The 26,729-nt window shown below is 36.6% G+C and overlaps 1 protein-coding gene and 2 long non-coding RNA genes across 5 annotated transcripts in view; 2 read left to right on the plus strand and 1 right to left on the minus strand.

The window, feature by feature from the left end:
* Nucleotides 1–26,729, plus strand: part of zdhhc18a (zDHHC palmitoyltransferase 18a) — a 284,455-nt gene that overhangs the window by 28,228 nt on the left and 229,498 nt on the right. The gene's annotated exons all lie outside the window — the stretch shown is intronic.
* LOC141378236 (uncharacterized) overlaps nucleotides 5,655–26,729 on the minus strand; it is a 53,578-nt gene continuing 32,503 nt past the window's right edge. Inside the window, exons 1-3 of one of the 2 annotated variants that reach the window (XR_015511694.1) lie at nucleotides 25,709–25,870; nucleotides 22,913–23,055; nucleotides 5,655–8,254 (exon numbers count right to left, since the gene is read on the minus strand). This is a non-coding gene — a long non-coding RNA (uncharacterized LOC141378236). Of the gene's footprint in view, nucleotides 8,255–22,912; nucleotides 23,056–25,708; nucleotides 25,871–26,729 lie in introns of those variants that run through there. The other variant, XR_015511692.1, reaches the window with a different exon arrangement.
* LOC147840341 (uncharacterized) lies at nucleotides 8,766–14,133 on the plus strand. Its single transcript, XR_015511698.1, has 2 exons — nucleotides 8,766–10,501; nucleotides 11,538–14,133. It is a non-coding gene; the product is annotated as an uncharacterized LOC147840341 (long non-coding RNA).

Genomic DNA, 26,729 nt, shown 5'->3' on the forward strand with positions numbered 1-26,729 from the left:
TAGTTTAGAGAACAAATAAAGGGTCCAACCATTAACTAGCAAGTTGTTTTAAACTGACTATGAATGTAAAAATGAGAATTCTTATTTTACTTTGCTTCATTTGGTTTCCAACCAGTTTGACTTGATTTCTACTGTGCAGTCTGTTCCTCATAGGTAGATATCTTATAACTTTAGGAGATGGTTTTAATGATTTTAAGGTACTTTTAGGAGCAATTTGTATTTTTAGAGCTTGACATTGACCTGATTTCATAATTTGAAAAGCAGCACATTATTATAATTATAATTATTAAAGTTAAATGTCTCTTTTTGTGATTCACAATAGAATTAAAGTTATTGTTCCATCTTGAAACAATATGAGTGTGAGTAAATATCATTTTTAGTTTATTTGTTTTGTTGTTTCGGGCAGTAAAATGATGCTATTTGAGCATGACGATAAACTCCTAAAATTGGAGAACACGCAAAGCTCCGTGATGAGAACCCATAAATATAAGTGCTTTAGTGAAACATTAAACAAGCTCCCTTTGACGTCCAAAACAATTTGCTTATCATCATAAAACACCTGCTAAATCCCTATAAAATCAAAGTGAAAAGGTCAGCTTCCACAAAGTTTTACCTGAAAGCGAATTCCCCAACGTGTAATAAGGCGTTGTTGGTTATCGGGTTATTCCACATGGTTAGGACATGTAGGATAAAATCTTTTTAATAGCACATCTGTTTACAGTGACTAATAGCAATGTATGATTTCATGAGAATAGATATTATAGATTATGTAACAGAGCCAGAGCACGTTAAATAGGTCATAGCAGGTGCAATAACACTAAAGATAAGCGTTTCCATAAAACCTAATTGTGTTTAGCTAGCTAACAGAAGAGTAAGGTTTAATAGATTAGTTCACTCAAAAAAAAAATAAAAATAAATAAATGAATAATTTACTTACCTTCAAGCCATTTTCGGTGTTAATGACTGTTTATGTCAGATGAACACAGTTAGAACAGTTATTGAACAAATTTTATTCAAGTTCTTCCAAATTGTAATGGTGTTAAATATTAAGTTTAATTATGAATCTTAAAGCTTAGGGTCATGGAGTTACAACATGTACTATGAAGTAGATCAATGTGTTTTGTAGCAGAAATATTTCAAATCTTTATTTTGTAAACTCTAATCATTAACTTCTGGCGACAAATGGCATGACTGACGTATACGATGTATGATACATGACGTAAGATACATGTACACTAGGGCTACTTAATATACCGTTTTAACATTGATATATGGATTTGCAATGTGGAGTTGGGCTTACAGTTGATCAGCAATGAAGAATATGGAGTGTTATTTTACATTAGATTTGATTGAGATACACAATGTAGTCAAGTATTAAAGGTACAAAATATTTGAATTCATTCATCAGCCTTACACTGCTACTGTTCACCGCTTAGGTAGCAGTACATGGGGTGGCGCTAGTAATGCCAGATTGCAAAACACATCGATGTTGCAATTCTACAATATATATGTGCCGTTAGTTACAAAAACACATCTTATAAGTATTGAATGCATTTTTTCCCCTTAATTAACAAATATATTATATTGTGGGTGATTTTCTCATGATAAATTACTGATGATCTATGATTTATGATGATTGTGATAATATCGTATTGTATTACTGTACCTGAATATCTAATTATAATTACTTACTAATTATTTCTTTGATTCACTCCGTTACAAGATTGTTCCAATGAATTATTCCATCTAAATGAATGATTTCATTCTGAGTAGAGCTATTCAAGTCATCTGCCGAAATTGTATTCATCTAAAAATCGTAATGTTGTTTTTAATATTGTTATATAATATACGCTACTGTAAGAGTAATATACTGCATAGCATTATACAATAATTCCAAGCCAGCTAATTTTCTTGATCATCAATGTCGTTATATTCTATAGTAAGTGGTTCTTACGATATGTGTCTATTTCCAGAGCTTGTTCGACTAATAACTAACTGTTTTGTCAGTTTAGTGGCTCATTTTTACAAATTTATACAAGTTCAATCGTACGAAAATGTACAATTTTAAAAAGGAGACGTGGCACCAAACTAGAGGTCTGCATTCCTGCGGCTGTACTGCGGAAGCCATGGGCCCCGACCAAATTTCTTGCAGCACGGGAAAAAATTTCTGAATAAAACGTGGTGGGGGTCGATAACTCTTGTGTAATTTGAACCGGGGCTAGCAGTCTAACAATATAGTACTCCCCAGTCCCAAAGTTATTTTAAAAAAGCATATACAGTTGAAGTCAGAATTATAAGCCCCTCTTTGAATTTTTTTTCTTTTTTAAACATTTTCCAAATGATGTTTAACAGGGCAAGGAAACTTTCACAGTATGTCTGATAATATTTTGTCTTCTGGAGAAAGTCTTATATTTGTTTTATTTCGGCTAGAATAAAAGCAGTTATTCATTTATAAACATCATTTAAGGACAAAATTAATAGCCTCTTTAAGCAAATTTTTTTTCAACAGTCAATAATACAATAACTTGCCTAATTACTCCAACCTGCCTAGTTAACCTAATTAACCTAGTTAAGCCTTTAAATGTTACTTTAAGCTGTATAGTAGTGTCTTGAAAAATACCTAGTCAAATATTATTTACTGTCATCATGGCAAAGATAAAATACATCAGTTATTAGAAATGAGTTATTATAACTATTATGTTTAGAAATGTGTTAAAAAAAATCTTCTCTCCGTTAAACATAAATAGGGGAAAAAATAACCAGGTGGCTAATAATACAGGGGGCTAATAATTCTGACTTCAACTGTAGGTGATTTCCTCATTCTTACTAAGCACCAGTACAGCCAGTGCTCGCGACTGTTAGACACCTTGAACGCATGACCAGTGCTTTCTGCATGTGCATTTTATTCGCACAGTTTGTGCACGGATCATCTGCATAACGGTCCTCAAAGCAGGCTTTACCATGGCAGAGCAAAGTGAAGATGTGCTGTCCTTGAAGGACGTTCAGCTTGCATTAGAAAACGGTCAGTTTGCTGTTAGGAAACACACATCACGCAAGTCTGATGTATTGGATGTCTTTTTCATGTGCCATTGACTCAATTGGAAACCACAGAACCCCATCTGAATAGTTTCATTTTAAATGTGAATGTGCGCGTTCAGCAAATGTGCGACCAGTTTCAGAAGCCTGAAAATCTCAGGTTTAAGCCAACACTCAAATAAAATAAAACTTTAATTTAGCCAACAATCCGTGCACAACCTACAGTTTTATCTGTTATCTCCCTCTTTTGGTAGTACCCAATCTAAATGTGACATTTTGTGACAAATCAGATCTAAATTTACACTTAAATTTACACTATAAGCAGGCAGAGAGTGAACAAAGACTGAATACACAGCGGGAGTGGTTGGATGCGGAAAAAAACCTGACGGGAGCGGGACTAAAAAATCAGTCCCACGCAGACCTCTACAACAAACCCCACCCCTAAACCTAACCATCATTGGGGGATAAGTAAATCATACTAAACTGTACGAATGAGATTGTACGAATTCATAAGAATTAGCCACTAAATCAAAAAGTAACGAATTTGCTGTGAGATTGTGTTGGTTGTACATAACTTGAATTCAGCTGCCACTAAAAGGCAGTGATTGGAGTTTTCCATTTAAAAATGTTAAATACTTCTGTTTTAAAAACACATTGATCTACTTCATAAGACGTGTTAAACTGTTGGCGTATGGTTCAGTTGACCACATTATTATGTGCTTTTGGGAGCTTCAAAATAAAAGCCAATATCTAACACCATTATACAGCACTGAAGAGCCAGGATCCGTGTAAAATTTGCTTCAACTATGTTCCAACATTCTTCAAAATATCTTCTTGTAGTCAACAACATCAAACATTTGGAATCACTTAAGGGTGACAAATGGGTGAGACCTATCCCTTTAAAATCTAATAATATGGTTGCTGAATCCATCTGTTTAATAAATGAACAAACATCCTGTTAAATTTAGACCTTACACTCATATGCACACAGTGTCTGATTCATTCAAAACAGAGGTTGATATGGCAGCAGGGATGCTACAATAAATGAATCTGAATGGCGTGCATGTCTCATAAAGTGACTGCATGGCACAGCAAACAGATTATGAGTCACTCATATCTTTATCATATCTTTCTGATTAAATTTGTTGCATTGGTGATGTTGGCTGGAGAGGTGGAGATCGTGACATAAATTAATCAGCTAAATGACTGTGGGTTATTAATTCTTGTATTTCATTTTTATTTATTATTATTTTTTTAGAGGATATGTTTGTTTATAATTCATACATTTGATTTTATTTTATTTTAAGGGGATAGTGGGAAAATAAGAAAAATAAGACACTCTGTAATTTTTTCCTTTGTAGTATTGTATACTATGATGTATTGTCTTGTTAATCTCAATTAAAAAAAAAATAATTACTGTGGATTAACCAAACCTCAGCTTTGCAGTAAAAATACCCCCTTAAACAAGCTAAATTTACGTGAGAAGCATTGTTGCTAAAATACTGAGAACGCATTTTTTTGGTAGTGTTGGAACAAAACAAGGTGAAACGCATGATTTTAGGGAAATGAAAGTATGCATTATCTAATTTATTCGGTCCGCAGTGGTTAAACGTTTCAGGAATAGATAGCATATATGGCTACACAAATGGATGCCTTATGAAGATTTAGTAAGCGTTCAATTGACCGAGAGACTACTGTAGATCATTGTGGCTTTTCTTGGATCTGTTGTCTCTGCTCTTTACTTGCGAGCACTAAAGATGGAAGTCAGATCTGTAATCATAGTATCTCACTGTTTTCATTGGAAGACAATGCGTTGTCATTATGGACTTTGGCAGTAGCACAGGGAGCTGCTCAAAGTTGGATTCAGGATTTAAGGAGAAAACCTGAATGTCAGAACGTCTTCTACGATTTAAGAAAAAAGGAAGTAAAATATCATCATGCTGAAATAGCTCTGTCATCATGTTCCCTTCCTCTCTCCTATTGATTTCCTATTAAGACCATTCTGCCCTTCGCTAGATTTTCCAAGCATTCGAACGTCTGAAATTAATTAAAAAACTGCCCATGCTTTTCCTGCAAACTTGCATAATATTTTGAAAGTCTTCAGTTCTCCGGTGTGCTAAACTTGTGTTTAATGAATCCATTTCCAGACTGGCGGTGCTACCGACAGTAAGTGGAAACAATATTTTAAGTCCTCGAGGCAGAATTCCAGTCTGGCAGCTTCCCACTGCGGGGGTTGTTGGGTTTATAACACTCTCAGAACTTTTCAAGTATTGAGAGCAGCATTGCCCTAGTGCACCCTAGTGTATCTTCATGCATATTCAAGCCTCTGATGGGGTTTGCAGGCATCTACTGGAAGCTGCCATGGGCTGTGGTGATGACTTTATGACTGCACACTTCACTGCACCACTGATGACCATGACTTTGCTTCCCAGAATTTTAAGAGCTGTGGTGTCTCCTCTCTGCAACATTATTGGAGGAATCACTCTAGAATTGGGCTCATGCTTCACAGGGGACTGTATGACATTCTGCATCTTTGGCAAGATAACAATGGGGTAGACCTCTTTCTTTCTTTCTTTCTTTCTTTCTTTCTTTCTTTCTTTCTTTCTTTCTGTTTGTTTGTCTGTCTGTCTTTATTTTGGTTTGTATATCCATATGTCTGTCTGTCTGTTTTTGTCTGTCTACCAGCCTTTGTCTGTCTGTCTGTCTGTCTGTGTATGTACACTTTAAAAAGTGATTGGTTGACTATTAAAAGATTAAACCATTTGACTTCAAATTATTAAGCAAATTAACTTTATGCACACTTATTAAAATTAAGTCCACTTAATACTTCCAAGTTACAATGGGTTTACCAAACATGCTTCTTAAGGCATTTGGTTTATTCTTTATTTTTATATTCTATTAATTTTTTTGTCAGATATAGACAACCATTAACTCTTAAGATTTGGAGTCCGATAACCAATATATTCCTACAATTATAGCCTACAAAAAATAAATTATTTCCTTTTCTTCGCATAGCAAATTAACATTCAACTTGACTGTTGCATAAAAATAATAGGTTAAATAACAAAATGACATTTAATTAACAAACAAGCAAAATAACTGGTTATTAATACAACGAAAATAAAAGAACAAAGAACTGAAAGCAGCACAATTGTTCTTGAATAAAAAATAAGCAGTTTTAAAAAATTTTAAACACCATTTTAAGGACAAAATTATTAGCCACTTTAAGCTAATTTTATTTCGACAGTCTACAGAACAAACCATCATTATACAATAACTTGCCTAATTACCCTAACCTGCCTAGTTAACCTAATGAACCTAGTTAAGCCTTTAAATGTCACTTTAAGCTGTATATAAGTGTCTTGAAAAATTTCTAGTAAAATATTATTTACTGTCATCATGGCAAAGATAAAAGAAATCAGTTATTGGAATTGAGTGATTAAAACTTTTATGCTTAGAAATGTGTTGAAAAAGAATCTGCTCTCCATTAAACAAAAAACAGTGACAAAAAAAAAAAACGGGGGCTAATAATTCAGGGAGCTAATAATTCTGACTTCAACTGTATGTAGGTGCTTTGTCAATCTAACAACGATTCTGTCTGTTCTTACTATTAATTGTGGGAAAAATGATCTGAAAGATGACATGAAAGGTTTATGATGAACTTCTGTGAGTTTGAAACTAACTGCAGGCGCTGTGTGATGCTCATGTATGCGAAACAAAATCAGACTTTGATACAACACCTGCGCATTGAGCACAGATAAGTTTATGACATACAGTGCATATAAAGACAGAATGTGGCAGACGGCAGACACCTATGCTGGATTCAGTGACTGGCACACGTCTCCCTTGGCGCTGTGAAGGCTCTGATGGCTCACTATGTGTGTGTGCGTGCTAATAGCCATCTTGTGCGCTTGTTATACTGTAAGCATTATAAATATGTCGATCAAACTGAATACAATCTTACACCAACAACACATGGCAAACAACGTGTTGATAATAACAAATAATCATATTAGATTACAAACAGCCCAATGTGTGTGCATCGCTGCTATTATGTTTACACATGGAATGATTTCCTGAGGCAATTTAAACCAAAATACTCATTAGCCCCTTTCACACCTACAGACCTTACAGGTCTTTGAATATTTTTCCAGACACATTTAGCTGCTAGATGTTAGTCAGATAATGTTTCTATGCCAACTGTGTAAAATAAAAAATAGATAAAATGCTTATGATAAACTGTTGTTTGTTTACCTTCAAGCTCTGACGCGTGTGCATGTAAAGCAGCCAGTGAGCGCCAGCACGCACACATATTAAAAACATCTTGACATGCTAAAGTGTTCCTCCTTATGTTTTCATCAAAGTTGTTCACAATACTTATCTAGCGACAGAGTTTGTAGTGTAGTCAGATGTTTACAAATACAAGCACAGCCGTTTAGAGCTCATTTCTGGTTGATGATGTCAGAGTTTACCGATATTTTGGAATAAATGTGTGAATGGTCTTTTCCAGAAACATTCCATAACGTCCTTGCCTGTGTGAACAGCGTTTTTTTTTGTTTTTTTCAATTTACCGATAAAGTTGTTCCGGAAATTTTCCAGATATTTACTGGTATCATTGTGTAAAAGGGGCTAATGACACTATATCAAACATATCTACAATGGTAAGGAACATGGTTAATTACTGAGTTATTAACGCACAGCAATACACCACTGTTACGATAACCAGCGATCGCTCTCCGGAGATCGCTGGTTTCCACTATACTATGGACTACACTTCCGCCTTCTTCTGGACTACATATGCATACATGCACTTCTCCCAGACACTCACGCCTGCTCACTCATCTAGACTGATTACACTCGCATCACCTGAGGACTTTCAGAGACTGATTAGACACCCTTCATAAGCCACTCATTCACTCATCCAGTTTGCCGAGTCTTGTTCGCTTCTAGTGACATTACAACGTGTTTCCCCTTGTCTTGTTTTCTCCGTGTTTAGACCCTAGTCTTGTATACTTTGTTATTCTGTTTAGCCGCCTGCCTTCTGACCTTTTGCCTGTTTACTGACTACCATTCTGGACTGCCTACATATACCTGTTCACACCTTATCTGACCATTGCTTGCTTGACGTTGAATAAACCTGCATATTGTATCTTACCTCCAGTTGTGTGTGTCACCCCCGGCGTTACAACCACAAAGAAAGAACTTTGACGAACTTTACCTAGAAGGAATAAACAATGTGAGGAAAGCTCAGTTATAGTGCACTGAGCAAGTCTGAACAAGTTTGACCCACGTATGCGCGAGCAGTTCAGTATAATTACATAATCTATCAGCTTAAAGATATTGGTCTAATATTGATATTGATAATGATAACATTAAAAATAGCATTTATAGGTCGATAACGATATGGCTGCCGACATATCTTGTATCCCTAGTTTATTCCCTTTTTTAAAGTAAAGTAACTACACTTTTTCCAGTGTTTGACTGTTGGTCTGTCTGTCTATATCTCTGTCTTTTGATCTATCTCTCTTTGTCTGTCTGTCTGTCTATACGTTAAAATGGGTCTGTATCTAAAAGAACCAAAATATAACAACAAAAAATGACATTTGATGTTTGTTCAAACTACCTATTTAAATTGAGCTGAAACAACACAATTCCTTGATTCTTAATTCTTAATTGTTTTATGTTCAATCCATTGAAACTTGTAAAAAACAATTTAATTCCTTGATATTGTCCCAACACAAATCGATTGTGAGGAATTCAGCATTTTTTTACAGTGTAATTGTGTTTTTTTATTAATGTAATACTGCTGGCATTGGAACTTATATGACGTCAGTGCTGTTAGTAACATTTGGCAGAGTATCTTGCTTGTTAGAGGATTCCTCTGGTGTTGAAGGTGGACAGTTTTGGCCATTAGTGTCCATCACTGCTTCTCCTGTTACAAGAAACTAACTTAAATACATGAGGACAGACACATTACGCAACTTCTGATACGGTTCCTTATAAGGCTGGGGTTCTCTCACTGATTTGGGATGCTCCATTTGAGGGAGACCCTAAATATAGCTTTACACTTCCCCCAATGTCTTAGAAAATGTGCTGTAAAATGTGCTATATGTGTTTCACAATCATTTCACGTCTCTGCTGAGATCTGCTGTCTCACTGTTTATGAATGCTATATAACCAGTTGTATTCCTAACCCGTATTACATAAACTTAAGACCTGCAGTAAGACTTAAAAATCTTTTAGGTATGACTATTGTCGCAACCGGTCTTTTTTTTTTTTGTAAATATCCACCCACACTTTTCATTTCTTCTGCGACACACAAATGCAGATGTCCTTACGCAACAAGAGGCCCGGCAGTAAATTTGACCCTTGTGCTTAAAAGAGCAACTGTCTGAAGGCATCTACCATCCTCCAACACTAAATATGATACAGGCCTGAAAAACAAATCCACAATCTGTCATAAACCCAGTGCTCATCTTTTCCTTACTTGTTTAGTTCATCTATACAAATGAATCTAAGTTATACAATGTCTATATATGATTAGTTGTTCCACTTTTTTTGGAAATTGGCAAATTTTTCCCACATAATATTTACTTAGGGTTTACCCACACTCCGCACAGTTGCATTGAACCATGCCGGTGCATGATTGTATGTCTATAAATATAACAATGGCGATGACCTACAGCAACTGAGAGAGCAGCATCCACCAGTATGGGTATCTGCAGGCCAGCGGGAGGTTGGGGGAGAAGTTAAAAGGGGTTCTTTTCAGTATAGCCTCCTGAGACCAAGCCAATTTACTTTTTAGTGAACATTGTGTTTTCATAAATTTTCTTTGAATTTTTTGAGCTACTATGTCAAGTCCGGTTGTATTGTTCAGAGGACATCCTGGGCTTTCTAGTAATATGTCATTTGAATGGCTGGCATGCTAGCAACCACTTCTTACACTGCATCCAAAATGGCCGACATGCAAACAAGCACATTTTATGGGAAGGAAGGAGGTATGTAAAATTTAGCTTTTTAAATGTTTTTTTTTTTTTTTTACTATTATTATAACATATATATTTCTTTATTAAAGTGTCAGGAACAATACATTTAGCTTTCAAAGCTGTTAACTTGTTTTTGTTTCAAAATATCATCCTTTTTTAAATGTCAACTATAGTGGACACCAGCACCATCTTAATGTAATTAATGACTACATGTTTTAGGGGGAAGAACTGAAGCAGAGAGGATTCTCTAAGGCCGTACTCACACTAGGTACAGTTGCCTCGAACAGGGCCAAAGCACGATTGTCCCCCCTCCCGACTCCCCTGACGGCCCGCACTCACACTAGAATCGGCCCTGGGCACGCTTACGTCATCGATGCTGCACTGTTCAGTGAGCGCTCTCGCTCAGCACAGAGGGGATTTCTTCAGTTTTATCGCTTTGGGATGCGGTGACACGCAGTCAGATATTTCGCAGAACAGGGGTCCGTTCTTCGTACGTGGATTACTCAGTTAGCTGGATTTGGATATTGACGATTTGACACGATCCAGGATCGTTTCTTTCTTCAAAGCTGATCCGAGAGTTGTTGTCATGGCAACAGTTCTGCTAGGTCAAACCTGATCGGGAGCAGGTTTAATTCATATAAACAGGATTAGATCGGCATAGTTCAAGCAAAGATAATACAGAAAGTATGTTCCGAATTCTGATATTTTCTTACAGTAGTTATACATATTATACATTCTTATTTAGTTATACATATTATTAAAACGTATGCAATCTGCACCCTCGAAATTAAAGTACAAAGACTGCCATCTGGTGCAAAGAGAAAACTTATTGAAATGAACTTTTTAGATCGCTTTAGAACAAATTGTGTATAATAGAAATGCACAATATGTGATTTTTTTTAAAGCAATAATACATTTATGCAGTCATAAACATGTTTTGATAGTTAATATGCCAGTGATTTGATGCTTCACAAAAGTTGCAGACACCTTTACCAATATGAAAATGCTTTTGTAAACAACCAGTTATTCTTTATACACCGATTAAAAAACGGCTACATTAATAAAGAAAATCTTTTCTAAATGTAGAACTAAATGCATTGATTTGCATTGAAATACATGATGAATACTCTTGTCTTGACAAATGAAAGTGTAAAGCCTGCAGCTCACAACAAAGGTGGAAAGTTCTTGCGAGTCATATTTAACAAACCATTACCATACTGCTAATTTGATGTAATTTTGCTCACATGGATAATTGAATATTAATCAGATGATGTCATTACGCTGCTATGCCGTCAGCCAATCGTTGCATTGCTGATCATGATTTCGAGGATCGATAGATCTGTCCTTCATAACACACGCAGCGATCTCAGATCAGTTCATCCAGACATTCTAATCTGATTCGCGAACTTGTTTGAAGAACCAAATTAGCGAGAGATCAGTTATCAAGATTAAAAGATCCAGGATCTGCCAAATCATCTTAGATCATTTAAGCGAGGTACGAAGAACGGACCCCAGATCCGCCACTTTTGGCGCTCATAAACAATCCAGTAGGCCCTAAGATAGTTGAGGGACACTTTGACTTAGAGTCTGACAATCAGAGAATTAGAGACAATTAGAGAATGACAATCAGTTTTAAATCGCTTTTATGTTAAATTTGTTTTGGATTAACATTAATTTTTTATTTTTTTTTTAGTTCGGCTCTCTTTCAGACTAAACTGTTTCAGGAATTTTAATACAAATGGAAAAAATGGCTTTTGTTTAGTTTTTGTTACATTAATATTGGATTAATATCCCTTTACAGCCATATCCTGTACAGTTTTGCTGTCTGAGTGGCGGTCGTTTTAAACTAAAATAGTCCTGTGGTCCACTACAGTGAACATGCTGTAAAATTTAAAATAAAAACAAAATGTAAAAACTCAAAATTGTAGAATTTTTTTCACCCAAAGGATGTAGGAAATCACAGAAATTTTTTTTTTAAAAATCTTTGGGTCTCAGGAGGCTATTTGGACCCAAGAAATGGAGGAAAAACTAGTGGAAATTTCTAGAGAAATTGCTAATTCCCTTCAAAATGCCAAGTGAGGAAAAAAATAAGTACATTTTCTACCCCACTAAAGGCTTCTCTCTCATTATATATTAATACTACAAAAGATATATACTACGTGACCTCGCATTGTTTCCATGTCATTTCTCACGTGTTTTCGGTTTTGGAATGTAGTTTGTGGACCGAGACAAAGTTGCCGGCGATTCCTCCTATTGTAAAGTCATGCAGTGTGAAACCCCCTGTCACCAATCCATCTTGCAGTGTAAACACAGCAGCGACGAAACGCTTCTCTAGATACTCATGCAGTGTGAAAACACAATTACTTTGAAAATCAGTCTAAACTCTGCAAAAGAGAAGCGCTCTTGATCAGTACAGTAAAGATTGCTTTAGTTATATTGTTTTGTATTATTTTAGTTCGTTTTGGGATGCGGTGACATACAGTTTTGCTGAACAGATTCACCAAGTTTGACGCTCATACTTTCATAAAGTCATCATGTGAGTGAGGCATTTGCATCTTTAATGACCTGACAGGCCAGGGACAGCCAACCGGGCTTGATTCAGAGCAATCACTTGCCAAACGAATCGGGAAATGGGGGTCAAATGTGCCCAGGTACAATTCGGTTCGGATAGCCTAGTGTGAATACACCCTTAGAGCTAACATTTGAGTTTTACCATTTCTTTAAAGTCCATTCAGCCAATCTTCTAGTCTGGTGAGAGCACTTTAGCTTAGCTTAGCATAAATCACTGGATCGGATTAGACAATTGGCATTCAACAATTTTTTTGTTTTGATAATTTTCCATTTAAAACTTGACTTTTCTGTCGTTACATTGTGTGTTTTGTGGAAAATTAAAATTTGCTATTTTCTAGGTCGATATTGCCAGAAACTATAACCGATTAGCTTTAAATATAAAGAACAGCTTTAAATATAACTCTTTAAAGTTTCACTTTTAGTTTGGCTGAAATAAAAATATTAATTAAAGAATAAAAAAACTGTTATATTTTCAGGCCTTTTTAGAAAAAAAAACATTTTGGCTACAGAACAAACCACTGCTGTCCGATTATTTGCCCTAATTACCCAAGTTAAGCTTTTAAATTCCACTTTAGGCTGAACACTATTATTTTTGCTAAATAATTAGTCAAATATTATGTGTCATCATGACAATGACAAAAGATGTTAAATATTAGAAATTAGTTATTCAAACTGTTTAAAAATGTGTTGGAATTTTTAAAATTTTTTTTAAATAAAACATTAAATAGCACTTGGAAAATATTTTGGGGGAAAAAAAGTTAATTTCAGAGGAGGCTTAATAATTTGGTCTTCAAGTGTACGAGGGTGGCACACCTTGTTGTCCATGACGCAAATCTTAAGCAAACACGACAAAATAACTATTAATCACAGAGAGCGGCCAGTTTAAGTGTGGAGTGTTTCAAGGCCTGAAGGGAGATTATCAGGGTTGGGCTGTTCTTTTTTTTGTGCGGTTTCGTGGAGAATTAGGGTTTTGTATGCCATGGCCAGGTAGAACAAATGTTTCTGTGTACTGTACTAATGCAACATTGAGCTCCGTACATCGTAAAACGTAACAAACAATATAAAAATGAAAAACACAAAACACAGAGTCAAAACTACCACAGCCAATGTGTTAAAAACTTATGTTAATTTTGACTTAAACTAGTCGTTAAGGTCTGTAAAAGTCCTTCAGTCAGCGTTAATCTACATTATAGATACTGTAAGGTTACATAACACGGTTGTAAAAGTTGAACAGTCTCATGCAGGGACGCCTAGATAAGAACTTGTGGATCTTATCAAACATTAACAGGAACAAGGCCTAGAATAGTTGAATGGCCTGGTAACACCAAGACCAAAAGACAAACAGTGTTGTTTTATATAGGGAATCTCTCTGGTACATACTTGAGAGATAATGCTGTCTGCCTCAATAGTTATCTACAAAACATGTACATCAGTAAAAGTACATTCAAAGGTTTGGGGTCAGTGAGTTTTGTAAGAAATTGATTGTTATTTCACAAGGATGCATTTAACGGATTAAACATCAAAAAAAAAAAAATAAAAAGACATTTGTGTTTCAAGTAAACTTTCTATATGATAAAGAATATAACATTTCACTAGTTATTTTGCAAGTGCTAGTATTCATCTTAAAGTGCGATTTAAATGTTTAACTGGGTCATTGTGTTAACTAAGTTTGGTTAACTTGGCAAATCACTGGACAAAAGTGGTTTGTTCTGTAGCGAGTCAGCACTACATTTTTTTGTTGCTTGTAAACTATTTATTTAAAGTAAGCTGCATCAACACAATTCTTGAGTTTTTTTTTTTAGTTCAGCTTGTTTTATGTTCAATCTACACTGAAAGAAGAATTGGATTTACTAAAGTGTTTCAAGTTAAGTGGTTGTAAACAATTTATTTGGGCTGAATTTAAAAAAATAAGTTGAACATTACTATATTTAATTTGTTTAAATTCAACACCTAAATTGTTTGCAACAATTTTGCAGACATCATTTTTTCAGTGTATTTCAATTTGCAAAAACAATTAAGTTAACTTAATTGATTTGTGTTGGGACATTGTGAATGAATTGCGTGGAACCCAGTATTTTTTACAGTGGGGGGGTGGGGGGGTGGGGGGGTTATAAGGGGCTAATAATATTGACCATAGCAGTTTTAAAAATGTATTAAATGTACATTTACTGGCCACTTTATTAGGTACACCTTACTAGTACCAGGTTGGACCCCATTTTGCCTTCAGAGCTGCCTTAATCCTCCATAGCATAGATTCAGCAAGGTACTGGAAATATTCCTCTGTGATTTTGGTCCATATTGACATGGTAGCATCATGCAGTTGATGCAGATTTGTCAGCTGCACATCTATGATGTGAATCTCCCATTCCACCACATCACAAAGGTGTTCTATTGGACTGAGAACTGGTGACTGTGGAGGCCAATTGAGCACAGTGAACTCATTGTCATGTTCAAGAAATCAGTCTGAGATGATTCACGTTTTACGACATGGCTCTTTATGCTGCTGGAAGTAGCCATCAGAAGATGGGTACATTGTGATTTATAAAGGGATGGACATGGTCAGCAACAATACTCAGGTAGGCTGTGGCATTGACACAATGCTCAATGGGTACTTATGGGCCTAAAGTGTGCCAACAAAATATCTCCCACACCATTACACCACCAGCATGAACTGTTGATACAAGGCAGGATGGATCCATGCTTTCATGTTGTTGATGCTAAATTCTGACCCTACCATCCAAATGGCGCAGCAGAATTCGAGACTCATCAGATCTTTTTTTGGATAATTTTCTGTAAACCCTAGGGATAGTTGTATGTGAAAATCCCAGTAGATCAGCAGTTTCTTTAATACTCATATCAGCCCATCTGGCCCCAACAACCATACCATGTTCAAAGTCACCTAAATCACTTTCCTTCCCCATTCTGATGCTTGGTTTAAACTGCAGCAGATCGTCTTGATCATGTCAACATGCCTAAATGCACTGAGTTGCTGCCATGTGATTTGGCTGATTAAATATTTGCGTTGACAAGCAGTTGGACTAGGTGTACCTAATAAAGTGGCCGGTGAGTGTATTTTATTTAATTTCAGCTAAACTGAAAGAAATAAGACTTTCTCCAGAATAAAAATATAATAGTAAATACTATTGTCTTGCTCTGAAAAAGATTTTTTTAACACTTGTTAAAATGTAAAAAAAAAAAGGTGTTTTGTGTTCATTTACAATTTTGAATTGCATTATGGGACATTAATTTCTGTTCCAACAACTTCTGATGCTGACTTTAAATGACAAAACTGTATTGTATTAGTTGGTCATGTAAGTCATGGTACAAGAACAACATGTTGAGCTTTTTCTGTTATTTTACTGCTAGATTTCTATGTATGTTATTTCTTATACAATATATTATTAAAAGTATCCTGTGAATCATGACCTGTTAATTATCACAGTGTGGATAAAGCAAGGAGAAAAGCTATTCTAGAAAATGATTCTGACCTTAAGTCAACATAGACACAGCAGAAAAATGAGGAAGTCCATTTCTTCATTATTATAAGTGAACCGATGAACAGTCAGTTATGTAATATACGTCATACGTCTGTTGTCCTTTTCACAAAGCTTTGCGCCTCACCCGAGCGGTAATGTGGTATGGATAAAATGTATTCAGGATCATGTTAGTCACATTGAGATGTCTCGTGACATTCTCCAAGATTTGTATCATCCCAGCGAGTGTCCCTTTTTAGGTCTTCTCCATGCCCTTAAAAATGGGCTCATTTATTTCTCTCGATTTTCTTAATTATAAGCGGCTGGTAATGGTAATTAGTGCTTGATGTGGTCGAAAGCGTACCATCCTGCAATCTAGTTATGGCACAACACATTTTATGAGGCTGCATTGAACCCTTTGTGTTTATTCTTTTGATGACTTGAGTAAGTCATTGTCAGAACCTCCCATGAAAAGCTCAATAACACCAGAATGTGGGTTGTAAAATGTAACATGAGGATTTGTCTGTTATCAATGTTCAGTGCAGTCTTAAACCTGGGTCACTATGATGACTTGCATATTCCTAGCAAGCATCTATGCGTTCATAATCGTATAATAATAGCATAGGGTTACACATGATTTTGATGGTCCTCATTTTGTTACTATAGGTATCTTTGCAGCTAAAAGTGAACTAACTCTATTAGAGTATCGTGGTGTGTTTATCATAGATATTTACATTAGATGCTGCCTATGCTAATATTGCATATTGGATAAAATGCGCCAATAGAGCTGCCATTTTAGTACAGGGTAGCTCTCCTTTGAAATTATTGTGGGACCATGGTGCAGTAGAGGACTGGCCATCTAGAGCCAGCGATATATATACACAAACACATATATCTATGATTGGGATTTTTCCCGGTGGTCAGTATGCAAATGCATTTTTTTAAATGACGAAAATGTATAATTTTACATCACTTTTCTACATCGATGGATAAGTGATCGCACAGGCATTGCCGACAAAGAGAGTGTGTGTTTGTGTGCATGGAAATGTATTATCTCCCTCCCTGTTAATTAATCCGTGTCCTGAAACACACCCCCTCTCCTGATTTCACTTATTCTAACAAAGGGAGCGATTCTTTTTTTGAATGAATATCCGCATTATGAATGACTCCTTCACTTAGACGACAATAATACGAGTTTCAGCACCGCAGCATCTTGATGTCATATTTCATTTACATTATTTGCTTATTTTATTCAAAACTAGCATAGTCCTGGTATTTAGTGCAAGTTGGTGTTACTTTGCCTTATGGTTATTGCCATGACTGTATAATCATAAGTAACGTTACTCATTGAGAACAAAAGTTTGCAACATACAAAAACGTAAAAAACGAAGTCTTCCCTATGAAATGTTCTGCCTTTGTGCTTTTTTTTCTTTGTTTGCTGGTTACTACACCCGTACACAGTGCTAAAGTCCAGCATCTACACATTGGCTTTAGTCTTGACTAGTGGATGACTAGTGAATGACGTTTGTCTCGAGAGTACTGTACAAATGTGGCGGCACTATTGACACATGCTCAGAGGCCGTATGCGATATCTAGTGTATATATCTATGTGTTTGCACTTGAGTGTTTTCCATTTACTTACATTTTCAAATTGTATTACGGCACCTTGATCTCTGCTGACAACATTTGTTGGTGAAAAGTTTAATGAAGTGAATTTAGTTGCCAAGTACTTGTGACAGACAAGTGACACAATAAATTGTCTGGGTTGGTCTTGTAAATTAGTCATGTAAAAAAACTGGGTAATGAACTGCCAGTGGCTTCTTTTATTGTGCACATTTCTTTTATTTCTCTATTGACCTTATTGTGCAATGCTGAAGTTTGCGATTGTTTTAGAACTTCTGATTCAGTCACCTAGGAGAAATGACTAGAAATAATAAACGTCAGAAAATGGTCAAACTACATTTACATTTACATTTAGTCATTTAGCAGACGCTTTTATCCAAAGCGACTTACAAATGAGGACAAGGAAGCAATTTACACAACTAAGAGCAACAATGAATAAGTACTAAAGGCAAGTTTCAGGTCTGTAAAGTCTAAGAAGGGAAGTGTTAGTAGTTTTTTTTTTTTTTTTTTTTTTTTTTTTTTTGTACAGTTAGTGTGATATTCAAAGAGGCAATTGCAGATTAGGAAGTGAAGTTACACAAACAAGTCTGTTTATGACTATACATAAACATAATAATAATATAAGAAGAAAATATCAGTTTGCAACATCAAGCAGCATAACAAGCTGTAAATGTCTGAAAATCAATGGAAGTGAATGAGACCGGAAGTTTCCAGCTAATAAGGTTCCAATGGCGTCGCACTAGCTTGTATGCGAAGAATAAGATCACTAGTTTTTGATATATTGTTTCAAACTACTAAGAACTAAAATATTTACCACTAAAAGTGACTTTTATCATTGTTAACATCAAAAATATTCATTGAAATAAACTGAAACAATAAAACTTGAGCAACTGTTAATTAAAAGATATATTTTTTACAGTGGGGTTTGTTTGTTTGGTGAAAAATTAAAGATACTGTGGGTCATGCTTACTTAGCATTTGTACAATGATTTGTAAATCCAACGTTGAAAACACAAAACAAAGTATTTTATGCCATATATTTTGAGATGGAATGTTCTGAACATCTAATCAGTGCTAGGCTAAACATCCTCAATGTAAAGAACAGCAAAACAGCACAGAGAATTACTCCATCAGACACATGATGCAAGGAGACACATTTCCTATGACTATAACTATAATTGGCAACATTGTGACTATGACAAAAAAGAACAAAGCTAGGTATGTTTGAGGATTCTGTGCTTTTTATGGTCGCATCTTGTGACATCATATCCTCTTTTCTTTCATTTAGATTTCTTTGGTCTATGCTGGATATGCGTTTCAGTCAAACTGCACCAGTTTGCTTGGAAATGTATTGAGACCCACATTTTTAGTGGCCTGAGATCCACTTGTTTAAATCCAATGGCAGCCTTCACACTAAAATTCCGTTCAGACTACACATTTATTATTGTCCAGTATGACAGTCACTGTGTCAGATTATGCTATTTTAGTCTGGATAAAATATTTATATGTCTTGGGTATCGCATGTGCCAGACTATATTGCTTTCTAGTTACTAGTACTATATAATCAACCCAGGCTCATTCTGAACGTAGTCCCGTGGACATTTCTGGAGTATGCGAATTATGTAGCCAAAGGTAATTATGGCTGCATTTAATTTCTTAAGAAAACGCTATGGGGCGGTATGACGCTGTTCCTTTTGCGCTTACCAACCGACCGCTTATCTCTGTGTGGAGGGCTTTCCCACTGCAACCAGTTTGTCCAGTTACAGTAGCTCGCTGTGTACATCAGCGAACTTGAGACACAGAGAGGAGTTTACCACGATGACGACGACCGGGTTCGAGTTCGAGAAAGAGCGGTTCCAGAAATCAGGTAACACAAAAACAGAATCCAAAAAATGAAGTGAACAAGTTCATAACAGGGTGAGAATGTGGTAAAATCCGAAAACGTGCTAAAAATCAGACGAGGGCTTTTCTTTTTCTGGTCGGCTTTTGTAAATTGTTGGTTGGGTTTAGAAAAGTAAGCGGGTGGGCGGGTCAATTGGTAAAATTGGTTGGGTTTAGGGAAGGAGGAAGGTGGGTCAGCCAACTGGCCGTTCGCCAAGGTAATTCAGTTCATTCAGTCAGACAGATGGTCGTTCGACAGCAGCCTCTGGTGGGTTTACACGAGAACAGCACGGGTGCGAACGGCACTCGCGAGAGACAATTGTGATATGAAAAAGCGGCCTCTTGTGGATTCGCAAACAAAAACTGCAAAAATACATACCTCCCAGGACTTATTTTGCAGTCTCCAGAAGCGTCCACAGGACAACGTTTTTAGAAGGAGCCTGGGTTGCATATACTAGGCCACAGCCATATTGGTAGTGGTGTTGGTGAGACCAGCAGGAGGTGTTCAAACTGCAGTCTGTGTGCATCATAATGCCCCAGTATACTGAAGGATGATGCTACACTGTTAGTGAGCGTTGTCTTTCGAATCAAATGTTAAATCAAGGTCCTGACTCTCTGTGTTTGGAAATCCAATGGCACTTCTAGTAAAAAGCAGGGGTGTAACCCTGGTGTCCTGGCCCAATTCTCTCCATTGGCCCTTACCCATTATCCCCATCCACTGAATTGGTTCAATTACTATTTCTCCACTCCACTTATAGCTATTGTGTGGTAAGCGCATTAGCGATGTTGTCCTGTAGCTGCTTCCACATCATCTAAGTGGAGGCTGCACACTGGTGGTGGTGTGTAGAGACTGCCACCATGATTGTAAAGCATTTTGGGTGTATGGCCATAACCTTTAACTGTGCTATAGCAATGCACATTACTTACTATACTATGTACTAGGAATGTTGAACTGAGTGGTCCTGCAAAATCTACGAAAAATTGACAATATAAGATGGAGATGACTCTTAAATATGAACGCAAGCGGTCAAATAAGATGAATTTGAGCCTTTGTTTATATCAGGTAGAAACAAGAAGGCCTTAGTAGTTTATTTGGGGACAAAGTAAAGAGCATCAAAGTAAAGTCAAAGTCAGTTATAAACCTGACAGTCTACTAATACTCTAATGACTGCTAGTTGACATGTAAATGCAAAGTTACTTTAAGTACTAACAAAACTGCCTAAAGTAAAACAGGGTGGTTGCATTCCAAACTAAGAGACTAGTTTTGAATCCTTTACAAACAATTTTGGGATTTAGATGCACCCTTTCTTGGGTGTGAAATAGGGAAGAGCCTGATTGTTTGCCAAAAAGAGATGCTTTTTCTTTAAGCTGAAGATATCTGTCTACATGCATTAGGTCAGTTGGAAACACCCAGATGGGTGCTCCATGTGCTGCTATTACCGATCCACGTCTACCCTTAAGTGACGGCGAGCTGAATATCAAGTATTGCCTTAGTCTCACTCTGTTTGGATGTTCTGAGACCCTTCTAATGTCTGATTTAATTTTTATATAACTTTTATGATGGCAGCTTGTTAGACTGTAAAAATTTGATCCCCATGTCAAATTATTATGTCAGTTGTCAATGTCAGACTGTATAACAATCAAGACGCATCAAAAACAGACATACCTGTACACTAGAAAACTCATCCAGGGTTTTTTTTAAATGTGTTTATACTGCACTTAAGGTGTATACTTGTATACTTAATTGACAGGAAGGGTCTGCAGGTAGAGAGAAAAATAGTGATAGAGTTCATTAAATGAATGGGGATGATTAGGGTCATGTCCACACTAATACATTTTCGTTTAAAAGCGTATATTTGTATCTTCGTTTTGGCCTGTGGTCTAGCCTGAACACTGAACACCCACCAGTGACCTACTCCGACATCCATTGTTCTCTGTGTCGGTTCTATGTTAAGCTGCTTTGACACAATTTACATTGTAAAAGTGCAATAGACATAAAGATTAATTGAATTCTGCGCACACTAGGGCTTCATCCAAAATTGCATACTTCCATACTATGTAGTACACTGTTCGAATTTATAGGAGTCGAAAATCAGTATGCAAGAAGTACCTGGATAACTTACTACATCCGGTGATATTCTGAAGTGCGCATGCGATGAACACTAGGCTATCCCATGATGCAAGAGAATTCATGAATGGGAGGGAAGCAACGCCACTGACACAGGAAGGGCCTGTCATCATGACAAAACAGCAGATGTAGTGCATCCTAGTTCCATTCATTCTACTCGCATTCATACTGTATAGAACGTACTTTTCTAATGATCGCGTAGTACATTCAAATTCAAATGCAGAACCCACTGAATAGTAGGCGATGTCAGACGCAGCCTGTGTTGTGTTTTGAGGCTAAAAAGTACCTTTTTTAAAACTCTATCAAACTTGGAAAAATTAAAAACAACATTTTTCCTGTCTCATGTTGTGTATAGTGAAAACGGAGGCTTTCCAAAATCTATTCCGCATTTTTAGCATTGTGACTAATTCAGCTAAAATGGCGAATGATATTGTGTTGTTGTGTTATTTTGGATGTTCTCCGTTTTGACCGCATTGTTAAAGATTTATGTCATTTTGCACATGCTCCAAATAGTTTTTCTTCAAAGGACAGCGCATTTTTACTGAGAACTGTTGTTTTGGCATTTCTTCCATTCTATATTCTTGCTTGCGTTTTCATCTTTATACTCGTTTTACTCTTATCAACGACTTATTGTCGACCAATTTTAAACGTGCGTTTCCTCAACATATTACAATGATGTTTCAAAGTGAAGTAAATAGACAAAAATTACAAAAATGATGCAGGTCAGTCTAGCGTCTTACATCTAAACGGATGTGAAATACAGGAAAAGTGCTTTCAAAAATTTTTGTGTGGATAACCAACTTTTGGGAAACAACTGAATGTTATAGAGTTGATGCTGAGCAATTATTGATGAAAGCACTGTTTTTTAAATTCATCCGAATAAGTGTGGATGGCAGTATTTCTCAACCACGTTCCTGGAGGACTATCAACACTGCATGTTTTAGATGTCTCCTTTGTCACACCCATAACAGGTCTTTTAGTCTCTGCTAATGAGCTGATGATCTGAATCAGGTGTGTTAATGAAACATGTGCTGCATCCCAATTTGCATACTTACAACGCTCAAAGTATGTACTTTTTTGTGAAGGAAAAATATACACTTTTGAGTATGCAAGCTTTGAGACACTACTTCCTCGTTAACAGATTGTTATGTTGCTTAGTGAGCCCTGTTAATCATCCACACATCATCCCCATTTCTTTCATATTTAATTGCCTACCTTATTGGAGAAGCAGCAGCAGGATAATCTCCCATTCACAAGTCTTTCATGCAGAGAAATCTCCTCAGGTGTTTGGATAATTCTGCTTTTTGAAGGTAATGTCCAACTACATCTTTATAGAAGTTCACGTTGTCACAAATGCACTGCAATAAAGGAAATGTGATTTAAATATTTTCATGTGGGATAGATTTTAAATAACAGCCATACAAACATCTTTACAGAAGCCTACTTGACGGTTGGTTTCGCACGTCTGCCATGTTTGTAGTTGATTTACACTTTTCACACGCATTTGTAGTTCTGATCAAATTCCTGTCCAACATGCAATGTATTTTGGGCAATATCAGCAGTTAGAATATGGATGCTTTTACACTTTGAATTTTTACTGGAAATAGTTAACCATCCGGGCACTTTTGGCATACTCTTATCAACATACTACGATTTGGGACATACTCATTTTATTTTTAAATACTATTTAGGATGGATATTATGCATGTTGGGATGCAGCAATGGAAAAAGTGCAGAGCTTGTGGTCCCCCAGAAACGTAGTTGAGAAACACAGTTCTATGGTAAAGGGCTAATTAGGGGAATTTGGTCGGGACACTGAGGGTTACACTCCTACTCTTTATAACTTGGCCATGTGATTTTTAATGACCACAGAGATTCCTCAGTTTAATGTCTCACCTGAATGACAATGCTTTGTAACCTTATGATACATGGAGCAATTTGTAAAGCAATAGTCCACGGCAATATTGGAGAGCAATTTTGTGTGTCTACTTTAATATTTCGAATGGGCAACAAAATTATTTCTGGAGCCCTGTATCTCACCTGGTTGCCCACTGATGGCTTCTTTGCCTACTATAGTTTCCCCATCACCAGGACCACATAGACAGAAAGGTAAGCATCACTGCTGGCTTCACTTACCTCACATTCAACGGCTAACAGCTTGGTTTTTGGGGATATTCTCTCTGGCAAACTTTAGTTTGGCCTTGATGTTTGATGATGATCACTTGTCTGTGATTTGAGCTATTTTAAGTGTTAATAAATTTGAGGGTGCCCTTAACTTTTTTTTTTTTTTTTGTAGAATTAAATGTACTTTTTTAAGTTTTAATTGTTCAGTTATATTACCTTAATCTTTCAATATTGTTAAAGTTTAGTTTTAAGAATAAAATATTAAAAAAAACAAATACTCAAGCTTTCATAGGGTGTCCTAAATTTTCACGTGGTTGTATCTGTTGACTGGTCATTAATCAAAATGAAATAAAAAGTCGTACATGATGTATCAGAATTTGAAACAGATCCCCCATGTACTCTGCACTCATGAACAAGGCAATGTATCTGAAATTTCTAGAGCAAACTCTCTCCATTTTATAACCCTTTCAGTAGCATACAAATGCTCCTTTTCCATCTATAACATCTATAATTAATACGTTAATTTAGTATCATTGACATGAACGAATGGTTTTCATCATTTTCTCGGAGGTGACATTGTCGTAATTGCGTCATCATGATCAGAACTGCTATTGGTTTTGATTTGATGGTGGTCGTAGTTAAGTTAAACAGCAGGAAAGTTTCTCAAATCTTGTCGGTGGGAAAAATCTGATCACAACAGCCATTAACCGACAGATTTTACCATAGTCTTTTCCAAATTTGTTCCTAAAGACCAAATAGTGGGCAAAACTGTAGCGTGAACCCGGTTTAAATCACTCCAGCAATGGATTGTCAGACGCAACAATGCTCTGCTACCTCAAGGCGAGTTATTTTTAGGCGTATGACGCAGGTGTCTCATATCACCACCTGCTCAGCACACTGATGAGGGCTCCCTCTTCCCTGCTGCCTGGCGACGGGGGATGCTGTTGCCGGGGGAACTGAAACTGGTTGACATCACACGCCTTCAGGACCTCCCCTGTCGAAATGGTATGCGGTTCAGCTCTCTGATCACACACACACACTAATCTATCATGACTAACCCACCCCGCTGCTGTTGCCCCAAAGGCTGATCAACAGCTTGCGAACTGTGAGTCATCCACAAATGCCACGCTGCAGAGTTGTGCGTAACAGATTTTTCATACTCTGTGCGTAGCTAAATAAAGCCATTGTGGACAGATGATTTCTTTAGGGTTCCGTACAGATGTACTGTTAATATTATGCATTACTGACTATCTTGTTCCAGTATAGTAGTGAGCTGTTTGTTCAAACAGTAGTTGCATATTTATTTTCATCTGTAGAAATTGAGGGATCCAGCTGTATTCAAAAAGATGTTTGAATCAGATTTAGTTTCTTACAACAATCCTTTGTTAAGATGTGTCCTCTTTACTTACGGAGTTTATGGTATTTTCTTTATTATTGTGGAGTAGAGAGAAATTCTTTAAATTTTGTACAGAATTGCATTGGCTAAATGGGCTATATGCACAGCTACTGAGCCAATGATGAACTTCTGGTGAAAGTTTTATGTGACTATTATGTGACTAATTTCATAAGTTTTTTTTTACAGCATCGATGTTATGTGATTCAAATATATTCTGTAAAATCGACTTAAGCATCCATTTGGTAGTTAAAGTGTAAGAAGAGATGAAAGACCGTTGCAGGCGCTGTCATTAGCGCCAGGCTAGTACAGAAATTCCTGGGATAAAATTAAAGGTGCAATAGGTGATCTGCCAAAATACTTATCGGTTAGCATATTAGCGGTTAGCATATTAGCCACGCCTCCTGAAATCACGAACACGCGCACACTGCTGCACGACAGCAGACAACCCACTAGTTCATGTCAGCTAAAATAGTTTTAAAAAATAACTTTACCTTTCTAAGAGAAATACTTAAGCCATGGTGTCATCTTTCCAACATGCTTGCAAAAGTAACTCCAATATTTATTTAGGAGTTTAAAAAGTTCCAATTCAGCATTTGATTTTGCCGCGACTGTGACTCTCGTGCACGTCTCGTGAATGCGCAGCGCTTATGGGTATTATTGGTGCACACGCTATTGGCGGATATACCTGAACAGAGATGCGTAAAGCCCAAATCTGCATTTGTTGACTGACAGTTATGGGAGATGTCGGCCGGACAATATTTAATTGGATGAATATGATTTAGTTTTATGTTTTACCAAGAGTATAAAATACCCCTGCTGAAAAATCCAACCTAGACTGGTCGACCAGACTGGTTTTAGAAGGGTTGTTTCCAGCCGTTTCCAGTCATTTCCAGCCTGGTCTTAGCTGGTCAAGCTGGAAAATGACCAGCTTGACTAGCCTGGTTTAAGCTGGACATAGCTGGTTTTGGCTGGTCTCGTATTCTCTCTCTCTCTCTCTCTCTCTCTCTCTCTCTCTCTCTCTCTCTCTCAAAATAAAAAAAATAAAAATTATCTGAGCACAAACAAGTGACTTTAAATAATAACACTTCTCGTATGTATTGCTTTCTGGTAAATTTCTTAATTGTACGGAAAGTCACTTTGGACAAAAGCATATCTGCTAAATGACTAAACATAAAGGTTATACACACACACACACACACACACATACGTTTTAAGTAGTCAAAAACAGCAATAAAACTTGGTGTGATGACATTCATTCATGTTTTAATTAGTACACATAATATATTATATAGAACATATTTGAAACGGGAGACGCGTGTATTTAATATGCGAGTTTGATTTGATGTTGACACCAAAACACGACTTCTCTTGTTCACCCCACATGTCCGGCAAACAGATACAGATGACAAGAGTAACACCAAATATTTTAATGATTATGTTCTTTTGTTTTTGGCTCCTCTTCAAATGTGAGGCATTATGATCACAGTCTTAGCGCTGCTGTGTGTTTACTGG

The sequence above is a fragment of the Danio rerio genome, chromosome 16, assembly GCF_052040795.2.
Source record: "Danio rerio strain M-AB ecotype USA chromosome 16, GRCz13ab, whole genome shotgun sequence".
In the NCBI taxonomy this organism is placed as follows: domain Eukaryota; kingdom Metazoa; phylum Chordata; class Actinopteri; order Cypriniformes; family Danionidae; genus Danio; species Danio rerio.